The sequence below is a fragment of the Oratosquilla oratoria genome, chromosome 3 (genome assembly GCF_046742065.1).
Source record: "Oratosquilla oratoria isolate Oo_2021 chromosome 3, ASM4674206v1, whole genome shotgun sequence".
Taxonomy (NCBI): domain Eukaryota; kingdom Metazoa; phylum Arthropoda; class Malacostraca; order Stomatopoda; family Squillidae; genus Oratosquilla; species Oratosquilla oratoria.
Window position 1 is genome coordinate 67,728,801 of NC_134779.1, and position 22,410 is coordinate 67,751,210.

At 45.7% G+C, this 22,410-nt stretch overlaps 13 non-coding genes across 13 annotated transcripts; 6 read left to right on the forward strand and 7 right to left on the reverse strand.

Annotated features, from left to right (window-relative positions):
- Positions 1–5,812: 5,812 nt before the first annotated feature.
- Positions 5,813–5,884, reverse strand: TRNAE-CUC (transfer RNA glutamic acid (anticodon CUC)). The gene has a single exon. It is a non-coding gene; the product is annotated as a tRNA-Glu (tRNA).
- A 310-nt stretch (positions 5,885–6,194) lies between these two features.
- Positions 6,195–6,266, reverse strand: TRNAE-CUC (transfer RNA glutamic acid (anticodon CUC)). Its single transcript has one exon. It is a non-coding gene; the product is annotated as a tRNA-Glu (tRNA).
- Positions 6,267–6,378: 112 nt separating this feature from the next.
- Positions 6,379–6,450, forward strand: TRNAE-CUC (transfer RNA glutamic acid (anticodon CUC)). The gene has a single exon. It is a non-coding gene; the product is annotated as a tRNA-Glu (tRNA).
- Positions 6,451–6,752: 302 nt separating this feature from the next.
- On the reverse strand, positions 6,753–6,824 carry TRNAE-CUC (transfer RNA glutamic acid (anticodon CUC)). The gene has a single exon. It is a non-coding gene; the product is annotated as a tRNA-Glu (tRNA).
- Positions 6,825–6,943: 119 nt separating this feature from the next.
- TRNAE-CUC (transfer RNA glutamic acid (anticodon CUC)) lies at positions 6,944–7,015 on the forward strand. Its single transcript has one exon. It is a non-coding gene; the product is annotated as a tRNA-Glu (tRNA).
- Positions 7,016–7,686: 671 nt separating this feature from the next.
- TRNAE-CUC (transfer RNA glutamic acid (anticodon CUC)) lies at positions 7,687–7,758 on the forward strand. The gene has a single exon. It is a non-coding gene; the product is annotated as a tRNA-Glu (tRNA).
- A 109-nt stretch (positions 7,759–7,867) lies between these two features.
- TRNAE-CUC (transfer RNA glutamic acid (anticodon CUC)) lies at positions 7,868–7,939 on the reverse strand. The gene has a single exon. It is a non-coding gene; the product is annotated as a tRNA-Glu (tRNA).
- Positions 7,940–8,648: 709 nt separating this feature from the next.
- On the reverse strand, positions 8,649–8,720 carry TRNAE-CUC (transfer RNA glutamic acid (anticodon CUC)). The gene has a single exon. It is a non-coding gene; the product is annotated as a tRNA-Glu (tRNA).
- Positions 8,721–8,832: 112 nt separating this feature from the next.
- Positions 8,833–8,904, forward strand: TRNAE-CUC (transfer RNA glutamic acid (anticodon CUC)). Its single transcript has one exon. It is a non-coding gene; the product is annotated as a tRNA-Glu (tRNA).
- Positions 8,905–9,170: 266 nt separating this feature from the next.
- Positions 9,171–9,242, forward strand: TRNAE-CUC (transfer RNA glutamic acid (anticodon CUC)). Its single transcript has one exon. It is a non-coding gene; the product is annotated as a tRNA-Glu (tRNA).
- A 301-nt stretch (positions 9,243–9,543) lies between these two features.
- Positions 9,544–9,615, forward strand: TRNAE-CUC (transfer RNA glutamic acid (anticodon CUC)). Its single transcript has one exon. It is a non-coding gene; the product is annotated as a tRNA-Glu (tRNA).
- A 110-nt stretch (positions 9,616–9,725) lies between these two features.
- Positions 9,726–9,797, reverse strand: TRNAE-CUC (transfer RNA glutamic acid (anticodon CUC)). Its single transcript has one exon. It is a non-coding gene; the product is annotated as a tRNA-Glu (tRNA).
- A 12,541-nt stretch (positions 9,798–22,338) lies between these two features.
- On the reverse strand, positions 22,339–22,410 carry TRNAE-CUC (transfer RNA glutamic acid (anticodon CUC)). Its single transcript has one exon. It is a non-coding gene; the product is annotated as a tRNA-Glu (tRNA).

A 22,410-nucleotide genomic window follows, 5' to 3' on the forward strand; every position in this document is an offset into this window, starting at 1 on the left:
TCCAAAGGGGAGAAGCTCGTTGTTATGTTGTTTTTCGTAATTGCCATGCCTGGCGGTGGACTGCACTTATAAGTGTGCGTTAGTGTGTGTGTGTGTGTGTTGTCTGTTGTCGCGAAGCTAGGGTTTGCTGTGGTCAGCGAAATGTGTATTTTACTGGACCTCGTGATGCTGAGTCGGCGTTTGATGCTTGTGGTGGACAGTGAGTGAGGAAGTGGGTTATATGACTGGGGTTATATTACTCGTCTTTTATATGAGGTGTATACAGTAACTACCCTCCTTAATTACTTCTTTAGCAAGTACGTTGATAGCGTAATCAGAAGCGTGCTGGTCTCGCATTCGATTAGTTTTAAGACCGAACCCCACACTCCTCTCAAATTCCCAGCAGTGACTGTTATCTACCCAAACAGTTCAAGCTTCCATAACTATAACATTTCTCAATCTCATCGGCTAAACTCTGAAATTGGAACAACAGCATGATTTGTTTTAGTGCTTCTTTTACCTAAGCTGGTTATCCCCCGTTGTTATGTACATATCCATACAGGCATGCTGGTATATTCGGTGCAAGAAAATCCATAAGGAGTGAGAGTGTACTAGACCCAACTTTGGTGGAAATGATTGTCTAAACGGCCGAGGAATGTTGACCGCAGGTTAGGTCGGGTCATGGCGTGGGGCCAGTGGCCGTTTAAATGGGGGACCAGCAGGTGTCCTGAGTCGTCACGTGGTCATCGTGGGAATCCTTCACGAACCATCGTGAGTGTATCATGGCGGCCATGGAAGAACCCCCGTATACAAAGATCATTTTCTCCGCCAGTGAGAAGGAAGATGAAGACCACGGATCCAAGGACACCCTCCAACGCCGTAAGCGCCTACGAGAAGCTACCTCTAACTCAAGGTCCCAAACATATTGGAATCTACCGCAGAGTATGGAAGAGGACTCCTCCCCACCGGCGGAACCCCACCCACAGCCAGACAACCCTATAACCGACCAACCCCCTATATCCCCCTCAGTTGCGGACGCCACCAGCAACGTCGACAAAGAGGGAAGAGAACCGACACGTCTTTCGTACGCAACCATCACTGCTTCCTCTGGACAGGGAGAATGGCAGGTTGTCAACAATGTCGTCAACGTCCCCAGAAGCCCCGCCCCGACTCGGGCCCCACAAAATACCCAGTCTTCATCAAGCCTACCGAGGACCTTTCTCAATTCCTCAAGCTGGGATCCTGGCGACAGTCACAGTTCGTAAAGGATGCAATAAGGCCTGTTGACTCATCCGCTGTACACCACCCGGAGAATGGTTGATAAGCTGTACATCGGAGAAGCAGCAGGGCCAGCTCCTATGGACTGTGGCCCTGAAATCAGCCCGGCAGCCACCTATGAAAATGATGTGGAATTGCCGGGCAATCAACACAGCCTCGGACCTTTTAGTGCAACATCTCGAAAACAATTCATACGAAATCATTGCACTACAGTCCTTACTGAAACGTCCCCACCAGACCTTAGCTTTGTCAGGATACCTCTACCCTCCGTTTGTAGAAACTGACGATTCAGGAAAGGTGCGCGTCGCCACTTATGTCTCCCAAGGATTGGCTACTAAGCCCGGGTCGCTTCCGGCTTCTCACTGGAAGAAAGGTATGGTGCGATCACTTCACAGTGGAGAGGGACCGGATCGTGCATGTCCTGAATTACTATAACACTGAAACGTCTCAGCACTTCGAGTGGCTAGGAGCCCTTCCTGACAACTGGATAGTGTTGGGCGATTTCAATCGCTGCGACGCCTTATGAGAAGATGGTTATCCCCATTCCTCCCCAGAAATTCTCTCCTACTTAGACGAACCAGATATGGTACCCCTCAACGATGGCGGTCACACCAGGATTCCTGACAACCCGGGACACGGAAAGCCCACCATTGACTTGTCCTTCGTATCCTCCAATTTAGCGGGGATCACGGTTTGGTCAACTCTGGATGACACAATGTCGTCTGATCACCTCCCCATTAAGACCACCGTCCACCTCAGTCCCATTATCCACCTTCATCCGCCGCAGGAAAATTTCAACCTAGAAAGTGTAGATTGGAGTGCGTACCAAACCTACCTGGTAGTCGCGAAATTATGCGAGGACCATACCAGCTCGGTGGAAGAACTAAACACCCTCTTCACCGAAATCATGCTCGAGGCAGCTCGCCATGCCATCCCCCTGACCTGCACAGGACGCGGGAGGCGAGGTCACCCCTGGTGGACAGATTACTGCAACATAGCTGTGAAAAGGAAGAAGCGGGTCTACCAACGCTACATGATGGAGGACTCAGAGGAGGCATATATATCCATGAAGCAGACAAAGGCACAGTGCAAAAGGACCATCGCCAGGGCCAAGCTTGTTTATTGGAGCAACATGGACGACCATCAGGATCTTACTACAGCCTGGAAGAGGTTCAAGGAACTAAAGAATCGTTACAATACCCCTGACGGGGACCTTACTACACCTGAGCAGAGGGCTTCTTACACCAGTTTGCTAGCACACGCTCCACAGCCAGCCTACCAGTAGCACAACGCCGTTTCCTAGAAAATCAAGGCGCCCAAGCAGACCTATCTCCGCCTACCGGGAGAGAAACGGACCTCACTCTCTTTGGGTTACGCTGGGCCCTAAGAGCAACCAAAGCCACAAGGAAGTCTCCAGGTGCCAATAACGTCACCTACCCACTCTTGAGACACCTCTCCCATCCCCTGCAAGAGGCATTGCTGGCAATATACAATAAGTGTTGGAGGGAGGACGTTGTCCCGAAGGCCTGGAAGCACGCTGTTGTGGTCCCCATCCCCAAGGCAAGCAAGCGAAGAAACCAGATTGCCAACTATAGGTCCGTGTTCCTCATTTCTCGTATAAGTAAAATATATGAGAGAATTGTGCTAAGCCGCCTCCAGAATCATGTTGAAACCAAAGGAGAGCTACCAAAGCTCCATGCCGGATTCAGGAAGAAAATGAGCATCACCGACCACATCGTATGACTCTCCGAGCACGTCCGCAGGGCTAAAGAAGCAAAGGAGTGTCCTACATATGTGATTTTTTTATATTGTCAAGGCTTTTGACACCGTCTGGCACACGAAACTCCTCTGTAATCTGAAAGCCATCGGGGTCTCTCCAGAGGTTTACAACTTCACCAGAACGTTCCTCTCCAACCGTTCCATAGCGGTACGCTGGAGAGGAGCAATTAGCCCCCAGGCGAAAATTGATTTGGAGGTCTCACAAGGCTCTGTCGTAGCCCCTCTCCTCTGCTACTGGCCTAGTGACCGTCGACGGGTTGCCCAATGCCAAATGGACCCCTTTCCTCCCTGGACTATCTCTCCACCCGAGGTCGAGCTTGACATCCTCGGACTAGGACGACATGACAACCCTCACCTTTTGGCTGCACGCACCAGAGAGCTGCTTGCTCTCAAGTACCGAGAAGAGTTCCTGGTGTACACGGATGGGTCAGTACTTGAAGATGGTCGCACAGAAGCCACAAGGGAGTCCTTCTCCGTAAAGCTTCCCTCCACTACAATCCTTACGGCAGAGCTTGTCGCCATCAAGGAAGCACTGAACAAAAGCATCTCATTTCCCGACCCACCATCGCGCGTCACAGTGTTATCAGACTCTAGGTCCAGTCTAGTATTCATTCAAAGAGGCCACTGCCCCTCGAGTCCAAACATTCTAAATAGTATCCTGCACCTCTCTGATGACGCTGCCAGGATGGGAGTCCGTCTGCGGTACCAATGGGTTCCCTCTCATGTGGAACTCCATGGCAACGAGATGGCAGACAAAGGTGCCAAACAAGGTGCCCTGGCACCCAAAGATAGTGAAGCCCCTATCCAAATCACAGCTAATGACACCATCACCAAAATCGACCGTGCCGCCTGGGCCCAGCGGAAGACTGACTACGCTGCCACGGCTTCTGCTCGTGGATGGCCCACGTCCTGCCTTGGACCGAACCCTTCCACCCTAGTTTCACTGCCCTCACATATCTCCTCCACAATAAGTAGGACACGGGTAGATCACTGGCGTATCGGCGTATCCAGTACACCAGTACCTACTGCATCTGCGGTGCGGAATTGGTATAATTCTGGCACTGTCTTCTTCTCTGCCCCGCACTGAAAGACCACTTCAGGCTTGTTAATGAGAGATGGACTTTTGAAATCAAAAGATCGCGAAATCAGTCCTAGAATCTAATTTGCTTTTTCAGAGGTTGAAATACACTGTTTAGACGATTTGAGATTGTTACTGATAATTACGCCAAGATCCTTTTTACTATCCACTTTTGTTAACGAATTTCTAAATAACTTGTAATCGTACTTACTGTTATTTTTCCCTATGTGCATTACCTTGCATTTACTTGTGTTTCTACCCCAAAAAAGGAATTAGTCCACTACAAACTCCCACAATGAGGTTTGTAAAAACATCTTTACCTCTGCGTGAAAGGTGGATCCCATCAGAAGCGTAAAGGTCATGACGTCTGGAAAGAAAATACCAAGGATCAAGAAAGTGGTATCCTAGTTGCGTGCAAAATCGTGATATCCTCTCAGTGATCCCTATAGCTCTACTGTTCCAACACGAGCCTGCGTAGATCCTCGGAAGGATCTCACAAACTACGTGACTGCTCCCACTTTCCCTCATCTCCTGATGGACCTTGTAATTCCAAACAAGTTCCTCTGATCTCACCCTACTCACATTGTTACTTCCCGTATGAACAATCGTAACCGTATTCGTCCGCCTTTGCTCCCTGATGATCTGGGTACAATCGGCGATCCCACGGCCCTGTTGACATACAAGCTTGCAACGTCGTTTAGTCCTCCGCTGTAGGATGTCGTCAGCCACCTCATCCTCCAGCAGAGCAAAACGATTGGCTAGAGCCAGGAGTTGGTCCGCAGGGCACCCGTTTACCGAAAGCGGGCTCGACAAACGGGAACCCACGGAGCGCCACGTGCTCACGGCAGTGGCAGAAGTGGAAGAAGTGGAACGCTCTTTGGGTTGTGGGGATGATTCATTCTTCTCACAGAGCGCACTCTTGAGAAGGCCAATTCCCTCTTCACACATCCTGAGACTGTCCTCCAGGTTCACACAACTATCACACCATTTCGCTCCTCCTTCAGCAATACAATACTTCTTTCATTTTTACCCACACTTGACTCGCCATTTTTCAGTTGTGAAACATAGTCCTAACGAGGATGTTTTTGTAGCACTGTTGCCATGTAAATGAAGCGGTAGGGTAAATCAGATTAGAATGTGGGCCCTACTGTGGAGGTGATGTGTCTTGATACATCACTTCTGACCAGGCCAGTGGGTGGGGGTCAGGGATGGTCCTTCGTCCACAACAAATAGGTGGCTACCATCCTCATAAAGAGAAGGAAGCCTTTTGATATATAAATACGTACGTGCATATATACATACATACTTAGACAGACAGATAGATAGATAGACAGGAAGTTAGATAGCGTCTTTTACATAACCTAATCACAATCAAAGCTACCTAAACTGATACAATACTGAATTTCATTATGTTACCAGCAATCTCTCGATTAATCAATAATCCTAATCTACTGAATATTGTCTTCGGATTGCACTATTACACCTTCTATTATATTACAGGTGAGATGGGAATGCCGTGTGGTCTAGTGGCTAGGATACGCGACTCTCACCCGCGAGGCCCGTGTGCGATTCCCGGTACGGGTAAGTTTTCACTTACTGACTAATAATTAATTGAACTCGAGCCATAAAAGATACTGGGTATAGTCGTGGTACACATGGCTCGTTCGTTATGGTAAGATATAGCCGTGGTAAAAAACTTTCCCGTGCCGGGAATCGAACCCGGGCCTCGCGGGTGAGAGCCGCGTATCCTAGCCACTAGACCACACGGGAGTTCTTCCCAAGGTGAAAGCCTTTGCCAAAATCCAATGTTAATCATCTGAATATGTTTTGATGAGAGGAAGTCGGGTTGCAGTATTACACCTTCTATAATATTGCAAGTGAGATGTGAATCCCGTGTGGTCTAGTGGCTAGGATACGCGGCTCTCACCCGCGAGGCCCGGGTCCGATTCCCGGCACGGGAAAGCTTTTTTTTTTTTTTTTTTTTTTTTTTTTTTTTTTTTTTCCTCTTACCATGTGTACCCCGACTCTACCCAGTATCATTTATGGTTCGAGTTCAATTAATTGCCAGTAATTGAAAACCTTCCCGTGCCGGGAATCGAACCCGGGCCTCGCGGGTGAGAGCCGCGTATCCTAGCCACTAGACCACACGGGAATCTGTTATCGTGAGCAATATATTAGGTGTAATAGTGCAACCCGACTTCCTCTCATCAAAACTTATTTAGATAACTACCATTGCATTTTGACAAAGGTACCTTAGTGAAAACTCCCGTGTGGTCTAGTGGCTAGGATACGCGGCTCTCACCCGCGAGGCCCGGGTTCGATTCCCGGCACGGGAAAGTTTTTACCACGGCTATATCTTACCATAACGAACAAACCATGTGTACCACGACTATACCAAGTATCTTTTAATGCTCGAGTTCAATTATTTGCCAGTAAGTGAAAACTTTCCCCTGCCGGGAATAGTACCCGGGCTTCGCGGGATACGCGGCTCTCACCCGCGAGGCCCGGGTTCGATTCCCGGCACGGGAAACTTTTCATTTACTGACTAATAATTGAACTCGAGCCATAAAAGATACTGGGCATAGTCGTGGTACACATGGCTCGTTCGTTATGGTAAGATATAGCCGTGGTAAAAACTTTCCCGTGCCGGGAATCGAACCCGGGCCTCGCGGGTGAGAGCCGCGTATCCTAGCCACTAGACCACACGGGATTCGCATCTCACTTGCAATATTATAGAAGGTGTAATAGTGCAACCCGACTTCCTCTCATCAAAACATATTCAGATAATTAACATTGGATTTTGGCGAAGGCTTTCACCTTAGGAAGAACTCCCGTGTGGTCTAGTGGCTAGGATACGCGGCTCTCACCCGCGAGGCCCGGGTTCGATTCCCGGCACGGGAAAGTTTTTTTACCACGACCATATCTTACCATAATGCACGAGCCTTGTATACCCCGACTATACCCTGTATCTTTTGTGGGTCGAGTTCAATTATTAGCCAGTAAGTGAAAACTTTCTCGCGCCGGGAATCGAACCCGGGCCTCGCGGGTGAGAGCCGCGTATCCTAGCCACTAGATCACACGGGATTCACTTCGCCCGTGCAATATAATAGGTGTAATAATGTAACCCGACTTCCTCTCAACAAAACTTATTTAGATAACTGCCATTGCGTTTTGACAAAGGCTTTCACCTCGGTGAGAAATCCAGTGTGGTCTAGTGGCTACGATACACGGCTCTTACCCGCGAGGCCCGGGTTCTATTCCCGGAACGGGTAAGTTTTTACCACGGCTATATCTTACCATAACGAACGAGCCATGTGGACCACGACTATACCCAGTATCTATTATGGCTCGAGTTCAATTATTAGTCAGTAAGTGAAAACTTTCTCGCACCGGGAATCGAACCCGGGCTTCGCGGGTGAGAGCGGCGTATCCTAGCCACTAGACCACACGGAATTCGCAATTTTATTGTAATATTATAGAACATGTAATAGTGCAACCCGATTTCCTCTCATCAAATCATATTCAGATAATTGCCATTCGATTTATTCAAAGGCTTTCATCTAGATGGGAACTCCCGTGTGGTCTAGTGGCTAGGATACGCGGCTCTCACCCGCGAGGCCCGGGTTCGATTCCCGGCACGGGAAAGTTTTTACCACGGCTATATCTTACTATAACGAACGAGCCATGTGTACCACGACTATGCCCAGTATTTTTTATGGCTCGAGTTCAATTATTAGTCAGTAAATGAAAACTTTCCCGTGCCGGGAATCGAACCCGGGCCTCGCGGGTGAGAGCCGCGTATCCTAGCCACTAGACCACACGGGAGATCCCCCTAGGTGAAAGCCTTTGACAAAATCCAATGGCAATTATCTAAATATGTTTTGATGAGAGGAAGTAGGTAGAAACAACTTTGCCAACCGTGTAGTTCATGAGTGGAATATACTTCCTGCACATGTAGTGCAATTTAGTTCAGTTCGAAGCTTTAAGAATCATTTAGATAAACACCTAAGCAAGTTGCTGTAATGATTATGATTTAATTTATATTATTTGTTTTTGTTTTGTTATCATTTGTCTGTCTGATTTTCATTTATTATTAGTTATATGTCAATTTATTATTATTTACTATTTACCTGTTTGTTTATTATTTAACTATACCTATGCATTTATTTATGTCTTTTACTTGTTATTTACATTATTATAGTTTTTATTTATTATTGTATTATTATTATTATTTTTTTCGCATCTGACCTAGATATGGACCAAAAGGTCTCCAGTCGGCATGCTCCGCCTTTGTAATCCTTTGTTAAGTCGGGTTGCACTATTACACCTATTATATTGCAAGTGAGATGCGAATCCTGTGTGGTCTAGGGGCTAGGAAACGCGGCTCTCTCCCGCGAGGCCCGGGTTCGATTCCCGGCAGGGGAAAGTTTTCACTTACTGGCAAATAATTGAACTCGAGCATTAAAAGATATTTGGTATAGTCGTAGTACACATGGCTTGTTCGTTATGGTAAGATATAGCCGTGGTAAAAACTTTCCCGTGCCGGGAATCGAACCCGGGCCTCGCGGGTGAGAGCCGCGTATCCTAGCCACTAGACCACACGGGAGTTTTCACTAAGGTACCTTTGTCAAAATGCAATGGTAGTTATCTAAATAAGTTTTGATGAGAGGAAGTCGGGTTGCACTATTACACCTAATATATTGCTCACGATAACAGATTCCCGTGTGGTCTAGTGGCTAGGATACGCGGCTCTCACCCGCGAGGCCCGGGTTCGATTCCCGGCACGGGAAGGTTTTCAATTACTGGCAATTAATTGAACTCGAACCATAAATGATACGGGGTAAATTCGGGGTACACATGGTGAGATATGGTGCCGGGAATCGAACCCGGGCCTCGCGGGTGAGAGCCGCGTATCCTAGCCACTAGACCACACGGGATTTACATCTTACTTGCAATATTATAGAAGGTGTAATACTGCAACCCGACTTCCTCTCATCAAAACATATTCAGATAATTAACATTGGATTTTGGCAAAGGCTTTCACCTTGGGAAGAACTCCCGTGTGGTCTAGTGGCTAGGATACGCGGCTCTCACCCGCGAGGCCCGGGTTCGATTCCCGGCACGGGAAAGTTTTTACCACGGCTATATCTTACCATAACGAACGAGCCATGTGTACCACGACTATACCCAGTATCTTTTATGGCTCGAGTTCAATTATTAGTCAGTAAGTGAAAACTTACCCGTACCGGGAATCGCACCCGGGCCTCGCGGGTGAGAGCCGCGTATCCTAGCCACTAGACCACACGGCATTCCCATCTCACCTGTAATATAATAGAAGGTGTAATAGTGCAATCCGACTTCCTCTCATCAATACATATTCAGATAATTGCCATTGCATTTTGGCAAAGGCTTTCACCTAGGGGAAGAACTCCCGTGTGGTCTAGTGGCTAGGATACGCGGCTCTCACCCGCGAGGCCCGGGTTCGATTCCCGGCACGGGAAAGTTTTCACTTACTGGCTAATAACTGAACTCGAGCCATAAAAGATACTGGGTATAGTCGTGGTACATATGACTCGTGCTTCATGGTAAGATATGGTCGTGATAAAAAAAATTCCCGTGCCGGGAATCGAACCCGGGCCTCGCGGGTGAGAGCCGCGTATCCTAGCCACTAGACCACACGGGAGGTTTCTCATCAGTGAAATCCTTAGTCAAAATGAAATGGCAGTTATGTAAATATATTTTGATGAGAGAAAGTTGGGTTGCACCATTACACCTTCTATTATATTACAAGTGTGAGGTGAATCCCGTGTGGTCTAGTGGCAACGATATATAGTTCTCATCCTCGTGGCCCGGGTTCGATTACCGGCAAGGGGAGATTTTCGCAAACCAGGTGATAACTGGACACGAACCAAGTGCTTATGCGTCATTATATGGTCGTAGTAACAAAAACCGGTTCCTGCCCGGGATCGCGGCAACCATGACACCACTGTACGAAGTCCAATCAGAAAAGTCCAAGGACCTTAAGTGGAGCCCCCCCTCAAGCAGAGGTCTTCCAGAAAGCAAAATTCGCCCTCGCCGCCGAAACTCTCCTCGCCTTTCAAATCCCCAGCAAGTCTCTCATCGTCACCATGTATGCCAGCAACATCGCCATTGGAGCCGTTCTGGAACAAGTCATTCATGGACAGCCACGCCCTTTGAGCTTCTTCAGCCGCAAACACCTCAAGGCCGAAAGGAACTAATCTACATTCGACAGAAAACTTCTCGCCGTCCACTAAGCCGTCCGCCATTTCTGCCATTTCCTTGAGGGTGCAACGTTTTCCATCCAGGCCGACCACATGCCCTTAGTTCACGCCTTTAAAGACATGCGGACGCCTGGTCCGCACGACAAAGCGGCCACCTCTCAGCTATCGCTCAGTTTAACTGCACCTCCGACATCTGCCAGGCAAGAAAAAAACCCGTAGCCGACGCCCTCTAAAGAGTTGAGATAGACGCAGTAAAGCTGGGACTCGACTACGACTACCTCGCCAAGGAGCAACAACGGGACCCCGAGGCACCAGCAGTGAGAACATCGTTCATGGCCCTACAGTGGAATGACATACCCCTGAACGATTCCAGCACCACCGTCCTCTGCGACGTCAGCACCGAGCGTCCACGCCCATGGATACTAGCATCCCTTCGCTGCCACGTCTTCGGCCTCCTCCACGACCTGTCACATTCTTCACGACGAGTAACAGCACGGCTGATGTCACAAAAGCTCGTGTGGTACGGCATATCCCGCGACGCGCGGAACTAGGTCCGATCCTACACATCCTACCAGAAATCTAAATTCCACCGACACACGAAGACGTGCGCCGAGCCTTTTCAATAACCACAGAGACGTTTCCCTCACATCCACGTGGACGTAGTGGGGCTCCTTCCTCTGTCAGCTGGACACCGTTATCTTTTCACCATCATAGACCGCCCTACCAGATGGCCTAAAGCCATCCCACTGTCCGACGCCACACCCACCTCCTGCACAGCAGCCCTGCTCTCCGGATGGATTTCCAGATTCGGCATTCCAACACTTCACGTCCGACCGCGGCACCGTCTTCACGTCGCAGTTATGAACATCCCTGGGACAGCTATTGGGCACCTCAGTCCACCACACCACAGCCTGCAACCCGAAGGCTAACGATATGGTGGAGGGGTTCCACAGAGCCCCCAAAGTGGCCCTGATATCACGCTGCAACAACGCGACCTGGGGCACTCAGCTACCCTGGGTCCCCCTCGGCCTTCGTACTACCCCGAAAGAGGGCCTCGACGTTTCCCTGGCCGAGATGTTTTTCGGCGAACCCCTCGTGGTACCTGGCAAATTCTTCCCTGATGCCCCTACGAGCAACGCAACGGCATCAGCCACCTACGAAATATCGTCAAAGAATTTGCCCCGTCCAAACAAATTTACAAATCGCCAGAGCACCAATACGTCCCCCCCGAGATCTACACACATCAAATTATGTTATTCTCCACACTGACGCTCACACGCCACCCCTCACCCCAGCCTACTCCGGCCCCTACGAAATTGTCCAGAGAAAGGAGAAAGCGTACCTGCTACGCATTAAAGGCAGCAACAATTGGGTCTCCATCTACCACCTCAAGCCAGCGTACCTACAAAACACAGAGCCACTTCCGGTACGATTCTCCAGGGCGGACCGTCCCCTCTCATACGCAACGGAACATTCTCGCTGAGGGGGGAATGTTATGGCGTCCACACCACAAACGACAGCTTTGCCACGCAGGCTAACAGGTAATTGGCTATTGGAACAAGCCACCTCGACGACCTCAGCGACTATTGTACATTCGCTATTGTTAGGGACGCACTGAGATGGCAGCCCTTCAGATCACGAGGCGATTGCTGATTGGCCGATCGGACTGCCGTGTGATCCCGGAGCACTATATAAGCCATGTCACTTACACAATAAAGACAAAACGGATTGAGACATTCATTCTTCATCACCTTCGATCACTCGACCTCGTAGTCTGTCTAAGTAGCGCTCGCTACAGGATGAAATTATGAACCCTTACGTCAGCAAATTATTCTAATTATAAATAATCTTCTCTATCTTCCTTCGGATTGTAACAACTCAGATATAGAATATAAACTATTGAATATTAGTGTAGAATATGAACTATTACATATCAGTACTAAATATAAGCTACCACATAGCACCTCACAGCTACGTGAGCTAGACTAAGCTAGTGAATAAATACAGAACTGAAGAGCAGAGGAATACCTTTTAAACGCTCAAGAGCGAATCCTAAACAAGATAAAATATTGGATCATTTTTTCCTGCTCACGTCATAGCTCCGCCCACTTCGATCCATTACTTAAAGGCGGCCACCACCTTCGGAAAGCAGACTCGCTCCGCTATTCCAGACCCGTGGCTTCTTCAAGATCTCCCTATGCTCATCGTTGACAGAGCTCCAGCCTGTTTAACCAGCAGTCCAACCACCGGCCTTCCCCCCAAGGACAAGCCTCGTTCCATCTACAACTAGAGTGAGTATTAACCGACTCTTACTTGGTAGAAATGGAATCATCCCCCCTTTTTTATATTTGTCTTCCTTTATATGTATTTTTGTGATTGGGTACATTTCTCTTGTGGTTAAATTATGTATATATATGTTTTTTGTTCCATTGTATCTCTTTTTATAATGTTTGTCATCCCTCGGGATATATTTATTTGTATTGGTGATGGTGCATATTAAATGTTTTCATGGTATTAGACTTGCCTTTACGTGTGTAAAAATTCAATCCGAGAGCCACTACGTCTATGAACGTACTTTGTTACGGCTGCTTCGTGCCTTCGTAAACTATCAGTTTCCACCCCGTGTGTGTGTGTGTGTGTGTGTGTGTGTGTGTGTGTGTGTGTGTGTGTGTGTGTGTGTGTGTGTGTGTGTGTGTGTGTGTGTGTGTGTGTGTGTGTGTGTGTGTGTGTGTGTGTGTGTGTGTGTGTGTGTGTGTGTGTGTGCGTGTGTGTGTGTGTGTGTGTGTGTGTGTGTGTGTGTGTGTGTGTGTTGTGTGTGTGTGTGTGTGTGTGTGTGTGTGTGTGTGTGTGTGTGTGTGTGTGTGTGTGTGTGTGTGTGTGTGTGTGTGTGTGTGTGTGTGTGTGTGTGTGTGTGTGTGTGTGTGTGTGTGTGTGTGAAGAGAAGAAGCGAAGTTTCACAGATTGGTTACAAAATAGGACGAGGGAGTCATATGAGAGGTATAAAGGAAAGAGAAGAGAAGTAAAGCACAAGATAAAGGAGGCAAAGAAGAGAGCAGATGTGAAATGGGGTAAGAGTATGACAGAAAATTTTAAAAGTAATAAAAAGATGTTTTGGAAAGATTAATAGAGGAAAAGGAGGCGAATCAATTAGAGAAAAAAAGGTAAAAGGTGCAGATGGAGAGATGATAATGGAAGAGAAGGCAGGAAGAGGAAGATGGGCAGAGTACTTTAGGGAGTTGCTAAATGTGAAGGAGGATAGCGAGGGAAAGGTAGTTGCAGTGGGAAATGCTAAGAAAATGACCGTGATGAGTGAGGAAAATGGAAGAGAAATAGGGAAGGGTGAAGTGAAGGCAGTTGTTAAGATGATGAAAGCAGGTAAGGCACCTGGTCTGGATGTATGCCATGCAGAATGTCTGAAAAAAGGAGGTACAGTGATGGTGGACTGGCTGGTGAGGTTAGTTAATGTTTGCTTGAGACAGGATAGAGTGCCGGAGGACTGGAGGAGTGCCTGTATAGTTCCACTTTACAAGGTTAAAGGGGACAAGTGTGAGTGTAGTAGTTTCAAAGGGATTAGCTTGTTAAGTGTAGTTGGGAAGGAAGGCTTATGGGAGGATCTTGGTTGGGAGGATTAGGAGAGGAACAGAGGGAATAATTGGTGAGGAGCAGTGTGGATTTAGGACAGGTAGAGGTTGCGTAGATCAGATTTTTGTGGTAAGACAGATATGTGAGAAAGCTATAGGAAAAGACAAGGATGTTTTTGGGCTTATATGGACCTGGAAAAGGCTTATGACAGGGTAGACAGGAAGGTACTACAGGAGGTTTTGCAGATATAAGAGATAGGAAGAAAGCTTTTAGGAGCTGTCAAGAGTTTAAACGGGAGTAGTAGAGCGTATGTCAGGATTAGAAGTGGAGAGAGTGAGTGGTTCGAGGTAAAGGTAGGACATCGTCAGAGATGTATTATGTCGCCCTGGCTGCTCAGCTTATACATGGATGGGGTGGTGCGAGAGGTAAAAGCAAGGGTGGCGGGCCAGGGATTGGAGATGGTTAAAGAAAATGGAGAAAAGTGAGAGGTGAGCCACTGTTGTTTGCTGACGACAATGCGTTTGTAGCAGGATCGGAGGAGGGATTAAGGAAGTTAGTGACAGAGTTTGGGAAAGTATGTGAAAGAAAGAAGCTGAGGATAAATGTGGGTAAAAGTAAGGTGATGAGATGTACAAGGGGAGAGAGTGGCATCAGGCTGGAAGTGAGTATTAAGGTAGAGCGACTGGAGGAAGTAGATAGTTTTAGGAACTTGGGTGCGAATGTGGCAGGAAAGGGAGGAGTGGAGCTAGAATGTAGATTGAGAGAAGCGAGTAAGTGCCTTGGAGGATTAAAAAGTGTAATATGAAATAGACATTTGGGAATGAATGCTAAGAGAAGATTGTATGAAGGAGTGATTGTGCCGACAGCACTGTATGCGGCAGAAACATGGAACATAAGAGAGGAAGAGAGAAGGAGTTTGAATATGTTTAAGATGAGGTGTCTGAGAAGTATGATGGGGGTTACTAGACTGGATAGAGTGAGAAATGAGGAGGTGAGGAGGAGAACGGGGGTGGTAAGGGAGTTGGGAGATAGGGTGGATGAAAGAGTATTGGGGTGGTTTGGACACATGGAAAGAATGAGTGAAGAAAGACGAGTAAAAGAGGTGTGGAAGGCAGAAGTGGAGGGAGTGAACATGAGGGGCCGGCCTTGGATAAGATGGATGGATAGATAGGGTAAAAGGGGTTTTAGGGAAGAGGGGAATGTCTGTGGAGGAAGGACGAGAGAGGACAGAAGACAGGGGTGAATAGAGAAGGGTTGTATATGGATGATGTTGTGATGCATGAGGGAGAATGGGTGGGAGATGGAGGTGAACTAGTATGTGTGAGAAAAATTTGACGCAGCCTGAAGGGATTTCTCCCCCATCTTATCCTTTTCTGCATAGGGGAACGAAGAGTGGGGGTCGCCGATTTTATGAAGCGGCATTGCTGTGGATGTGATGTGTCTTACGACACTGCTTCTGAACCAGAGCATTGGAGAAGATGTAGGGATGACCCGTCATCCAGGAGGTGCCAAGATAAGAGGGAGGGTAGAAGGGAGTGCTTCATAGCCATCAGGAATCACTAGGAGAAGTCACATGCGCTTATGGGAGGTCAAAGGCGCTTGTGACCTCTCCTAGTGATTCCTGATGGCTATGAAGCAGCCAATCAGGAAGACCGCTTTACACAACACCATCCAAGCAAACAGAAACAAAATAATATATAAACGTCACACACATACACCCAAACAATTAGCCTGAAAATGGTCTCAAGAGAACACCAAGACGCTGCAATCACATACGGACAGCTACTCAGCAAGCTAACAGTCCAACACCGTAAACTAGCAAGAGAAATAGAAATTCTCAACAAAAAGATAAACAATGCAGAAACAGCAATATTATTCAATCTCGTTTGTTAACAAGAAAATATTCTTCCTGGATACACTAATATATATATATATGTGTGTGTGTGTGTGTGTGTGTGTGTGTGTGTGTGTGTGTGTGTGTGTGTGTGTGTGTGTGTGTGTGTGTGTGTGTGTGTGTGTGTGTGTGTGTGTGTGTGTGTGTGTGTGTGTGTGTGTGTGTGTGTGTGTGTACAACACTGAATGGGTCCCAGTGACTAGAGATACATTTTTATCAACCACAATGTACTTTAATTCTAAGCCATTAACATCGGAAGAACCGTGGAGGCGCATGCAGAAATTGAAACGTGGTAAGCCCGAGGACTCAAACCAACGCGGCGAGCACGTGACCAGTGCCGTATTGACTTAGACCAATACACCATCAAGAGAGATGGTGTATTGGTCTAAGTCAATACGGCACAATGATTCTACTTCCTGATATTTTCAATTCTTCTGATCAAGATTTTTTCTGCTGGGAGGTGAGTACGAACAAGATTTCCATAGTACTACACTTATCAAATAATCAAGCTTTCGTCTTCAAAGAGACATCTTCAGGATTGACAAAATTCTGTAATTTAAAGAAAAACAAAAATATTGATACAATTTAGACAAGAAAATAAACATGTAAATAACAAAATGAAAAGTTATAACAAATGTATAGAGTAAGATATACACGAGTGGCACTTACGTCTATGAGAGAAGTATAATTGGTAGGTGAAAGACAGGGTACTTATACTCGAATCATACCTGACTGTTTAGTTTACTTGGTGGTCACAGTAGGGGGAGGGAGGAGGTAAGGGGAGGGGGAGGAGAGGACCTCGATATAACGTCGTCTCAATAGCGCGTCGTTATATTGGATTGGATATTCATGTAGGTACATTATCTCTAATATAGTAAGACCATTTTTTTTTTTTTCTTTTAACCTTCTTGGGTTCTCAAGTATGATTCGAGTATAAGTGCCCTATCTTTCACCTACCAATATATATATATATATATATATATGTGTGTGTGTGTGTGTGTGTGTGTGTGTGTGTGTGTGTGTGTGTGTGTGTGTGTGTGTGTGTGTGTGTTTGCGTGTGTGTGTGTGTGTGTGTGTGTGTGTGTGTGTGTGTGTGTGTGTGTGTGTGTGTGTGTGTGTGTGTGTGTGTGTGTGTGTGTGTGTGTGTGTGTGTGTGTGTGTGTGTGTGTGTGTGTGTGTGTGTGTGTGTGTGTGTGTGTGTGTGTGTGTGTGTGTGTGTGTGTGTGTGTGTGTGTGTGTGTGTGTGTGTGTGTGTGTGTGTGTGTGTGTGTGTGTAAGAGGCTGGTAGATGAATGTAGACAAGTAGGTAGATAGAGAGGTAGGTGGCGAGAATTTCATTTTTACGAATTAGATATTTGGTAAAGACAAGCAGCGAAGGAAATGCATAATCTCGCTCACCGTCTTAAAGTTTATAAACAACTGCTAGGGTACAGATTTTGATGCTGGTGTGACAATATGTAACCTAAGCCATTCCGCTTCGATGTTGAGATTACTTGTGTAAGCAGTATTTCTTAAGACATTATAACAGACTTTCTGATTGGAGAAGGGTGGAGGAAGAGAAAAAAAATATTGGTATATGGAAGAAAAGTCACGCCCTTGGGGGAAGCACTTATTTGTGACAATCAAGATTATTGGATGAATTAAGTAGTGACGTCGGAACAGAGGTGGCTTAGTGAATGGATTGGGGATCCCAGGCGGGAGTCCTCTGGTGTACCTAAGACAATTACGTTGTAGAGAATTAGTGAAGAAGAAACGAAGAAAATGCTTTCCCAGTTTAATTCATCCCATCTGGAAACATCACTAACTTGCTACAGAAGATTTAGTGAAGGAAGTCGAAGGAAGAAATACAAAACAATATATGGGAACAGTAAACAGAATTAAACCAGTAATTACGGAGAGACGGGAACTGAAAGTGATGGGGTCGACAATACACACACACACACACTGTCACGTTATTACCCCTAGCCAGGTGACATGGTACCCCATCCGGGTGTCAAAGTACCCATTCACCTAAATGACACCCTTCCTACTACACTGCTATCCTACTCCGAAGAAACAAGCAGTCAGCCTCCTCCTCCACCCCCCACTTCGGTCGCTCCGCAGCCAAGCAGTAGTTCAGCAGTTATGTCTGAATGACTGCCCTCAGCCAATCACTGGCCAAGACGTCAGCCTAGTTCCCCTATATAAAGCTAGGCATTCCCCACACTCAATAGACTCTCTTCTAGCTAGCTGCCAGCTTCGCCCCCTCTGGATTGAAGTAAACATTGCTTGGACAACCGACGACTCGACGTGTCAGGTTTCAGTCTTGCCCATTCTCAAACATTCTACATATCTCATTCCCCGTTTATTCTTATTGTGTGTTAGAATTAATATTATTATTGTTTTGTTAATTCATGTTGCATGTTTGATTATATTTCATACTGAAATATTAAATGGTTGATATTGTCCTCTGTCTTTTGGCATACCAAATGTCTGATGCGTTCTATATCCCCCTTCTAACTTTGTTGTGGCTTGGGCACTCGGTATGCTATTGTGGTTAACAAATATCTGTCCAGCCTGAGCCATAACACACACACACACACACACACACACACACACACATATATATATATATATATACATATATATATATATTGTTACAGAGCGTCACCACAAATTACGTTGAATGGTTAGATTTATAACAGATCAAGGAGGACAATACTTAACCTTTGTGACATTATCTCATCTCCTAAGGGTGATCGAACAGATGTTATGCTATTCAGCAGTCACTGAGAGTAGAACAAACAGATATTCATATAAAGATATATCTATTAGATCTTAATTCTGTTATAGCAATGACATTCTCTCAGTAGATATACAACACAATTTTCTAATATATATAATCCCTTAGGTTCAAATTACTAGGACAAATATTTCTTATTAACATGCACTTCACTTATGTAATCTACGTGCACGTAGCATTGAACAAGTATCACACATCAATGACATTCGCTTAGTAGGTGCACAACACATATATCTAACATATATAATCCCTTAGATTCAGAGTATTAGGACAAATATTTCTTATTAACATGAACTTCACTCATGTAATCTGCATGCACTTGGCATGGAATGAGTATCACACATCATCAATAAAAAATTTATACAACAGGACAATTGTTACTTCTTGACATAATAGCATAAAGTTCAAATTTACATACCTTATATCTATGCTCACTCCCTGATACAGCGGACATACCAACAGAGTTTTTCCCTTAAATACTTAAAGACAAAAGGCATGACAATGAATTTTGAAACAACAGACATGCGGTGTTACCACCACAGCTGTATCAGAGAGAGAAAGGCAGAGTTTACCTTCTACAGAATGGTCGACGACCACTATCTTCCAACATTGTTAACATCGACACACACAGGTCACTAATACAAATCGTACACTATTTGTACATCACAAGAAAACATAAAAAAATACCTTCTTACATAAATACCTTCTTGAATTCTTATACCTCAAATAGAACATAATCTTCTCAATTATACAACTTATACATAAATATGTTAATTTCTAAAGAATATGGTCTCTCTCTTAGAAATTGGGACATACATAAAGAACAGAGAGCAAAATGGGGCGGCCATCATACGCAGTATGGTAACTATATATGTGTGTGTGTGTGTGTGTGTGTGTGTGTGTGTGTGTGTGTGTGTGTGTGTGTGTGTGTGTGTGTGTGTGTGTGTGTGTGTGTGTGTGTGTGTGTGTGTGTGTGTGTGTGTGTGTGTGTGTGTGTGTGTGTGTGTGTGTGTGTGTGTGTGTGTGTGTGTGTGTGTGTGTGTGTGTGTGTACATATATATGTGTCACGACCCACCAATGGCGTGAAACACCGTCTTTGTGACTTAAATGTCAATACACCGCAAATAAAGCAAAATTTGTCCGGGTGGTTTATAAATTTTCTTGGCATTGTGAAGATGAACGGCGGGTAAGCTACTGTACAATATCACAAACTTATTGCCACACAAATGTGCACTACACAACCTCACACCAACACTTCAAACACAATACTGCTAAACATATAACAATCTCACGCAGTGTTGCCAAACTCAGTGTTGCCAACCACTTGATTGAAATTCATCCCACGTAGCACACATAACGTAACATACAGTGGGACCAAAAAAATGTGGGTGATGGAAAAAAATTACATTCTTTTTTTATCCTGCATGCCAAAACATGTAAGATACAGCTATTGTTTTCCTTGGGACAAATTCTTTATTGACAAGTGTTATTTACAAGAATAAAAAATAAACACATACAACAGAAATGGACATAGAATAAGAGAGAATAGCAATAAATGTTACATGAATTAAAAATGGATAATCAATTACCAAGTAGAGTAAGTGGGTATGCGCTTGTATGCGGCACGTTAGGACAGGTGGGCGAAACGAGGTCTTGATTACTGCGTAGACGAGTCTTGATTCTGGTTGCTAGAAGTTGCACCAACGGAAAGTCGTTTGGTCCGTTCTTCAGGTCTCGGGAACAAATGGGTTGTTTGAGGTGAGAATGATATACGATAACTTCTGGTAGGGAAATCTTCTCGTAGTCGGGAACACGTAGCAGATTTCTTGATGTTTCGTAGTCGAGAAATAACAGAGAGCGTCGAGTCGCAGTTAGAAAGGAAACTCAGTGTGAGGGAAATAAAGAGGCAGAACAAATAAAAGTCTCATAGAAAAGAAACCCAATGTAATCAAAACACAGAAGTGAAACAGATAAGTGTAGAAAATAGAGGATTTAGTGTGATGACATTTCTGGATCCAAACGTAGATGAGAGAAGGGGGCACTCAAGACAGAAAATATAAGAAAGGAAATCATAGGAAGTCTCCTAGACATGAGATTTAGGATTAAGAGAAATAACTAAAAAAAAGTATAAGTCTCAAGGTAAAGGGACCCATGTCAGTAAATCAGAGGGACCCCTACCATAACTTGGCGAAATATTCATATATGATAAACTCATCACCCCTGACACTCCATTTTACGTAAAGAAATTGGGAGAACTTCTAATCTAATAACTTACCCACGCCTTCATTCCTACTCATCCAGCTCCGACAGTCTCCAAATTGAGACATTGCGAATTGATCATATCATACCCCTTTTTACCTACACGCACTTATAACCACATATACATCCTCACATACTTAAACGCATTCAATTAAGAATGTATTGTAACAAATAGAATATTGATTTATATGACAAAGCACACCCCTCGTTTGAATCAAGCCATGACAATCTCAAGTCAGGAATTTGCTGACCGAGATTGACCGAAGTCGGACTGTCCGCTTCACATCGAGAGCCGGGCAGTCTGTACGTGGTGATTCTCCCAGTTGGAGGTTCCACTGATATTGTGGCGTAATACATTAATTAGTGTTTTATCACGGATATCATTACCCTTACACACCACACAGACTCTGAGGCCGACTACAAGAATACAAAGTGCTATAATCCTATTAATCTTTGACTCACCTGACGTGAACGCAGACTGCTGAGGCCTCTGAAACTTTAGCAGATGTGAACGACCCTGTGTCAGCAATAAATGGGCAAGTACCTTACCTGGATCACTGAGCAGTGTAATACCGTGGTAGTTGTTGCAGTCCTAGTAGTCTTGTTTCCTCTCCCAAATAAGGACAACTAGACCATTTTTCCAGTCAGAGGGAATGGTACCAGACTGCCAGACAACAGGTATTACTGCATGCAAAACGCAGATTGAGGCCTCACCTTCAGCTTTCAGCAACTTCGCAGTGATGTTGCAGATGAAAGTGTCTATCCACCCATTATCTTAAAACCTTGCGCTCGCGGGTGAGAGCTACGAATCCTAGCCACTAGATCGTACGGGAATTATCACTGATGACAAAATTCTTTATGAAAATACAATAGACATTTACCTAAGCATATATTTCAAAGAGAAATTCGAGTTGCAACAAGTCTTTTTATTATTATTAAAATAATGAAGTAAATCCCGCGTGGTCTAGTGGCTATACGTGGATCTCACCCATGAGGCCCGGGTTCGATCCCGGGCAGGGGAAAGTTTTGACCATGCCCATTTCTTACAATGACACAACGGCCAACTAGACATATTACACCCATGTGTCTTCGTTGGCTTGGGTCCATTTATCACCTGGTTTGCAAAAATCTTCACGGGGCGGGAATCAAACCCGGGCCTTGCGGGACGAGATTCGCGCGTCCTAGCCACTAGGCCACACGGGATGAATTTACACATGCAGTATAATAGAAGGTGTGATGGTGCAACTCGACTTCCTCTCACCAAAACATATTTGAATAACTACCATTGCATTTTCACAATGGATTTTGCCCAATTGGCAAGGATACGCGGCTCTCACCCTCGAGGCCCGGGTTTGATTCCCGGCACGGGAAAGTTTTCACTTAATGATAATTAGACCTGGGCCATAAGGGACAACCGAAGAGTGTAGGGTCCTTTAACCCTTGTGTCACTTTGAGATAAAAAACTTTCCCGTGCCGGGAATCGAACCCGGGCCTCGCGGGTGAGAGCCGCGTATCCTAGCCACTAGACCACACGGGA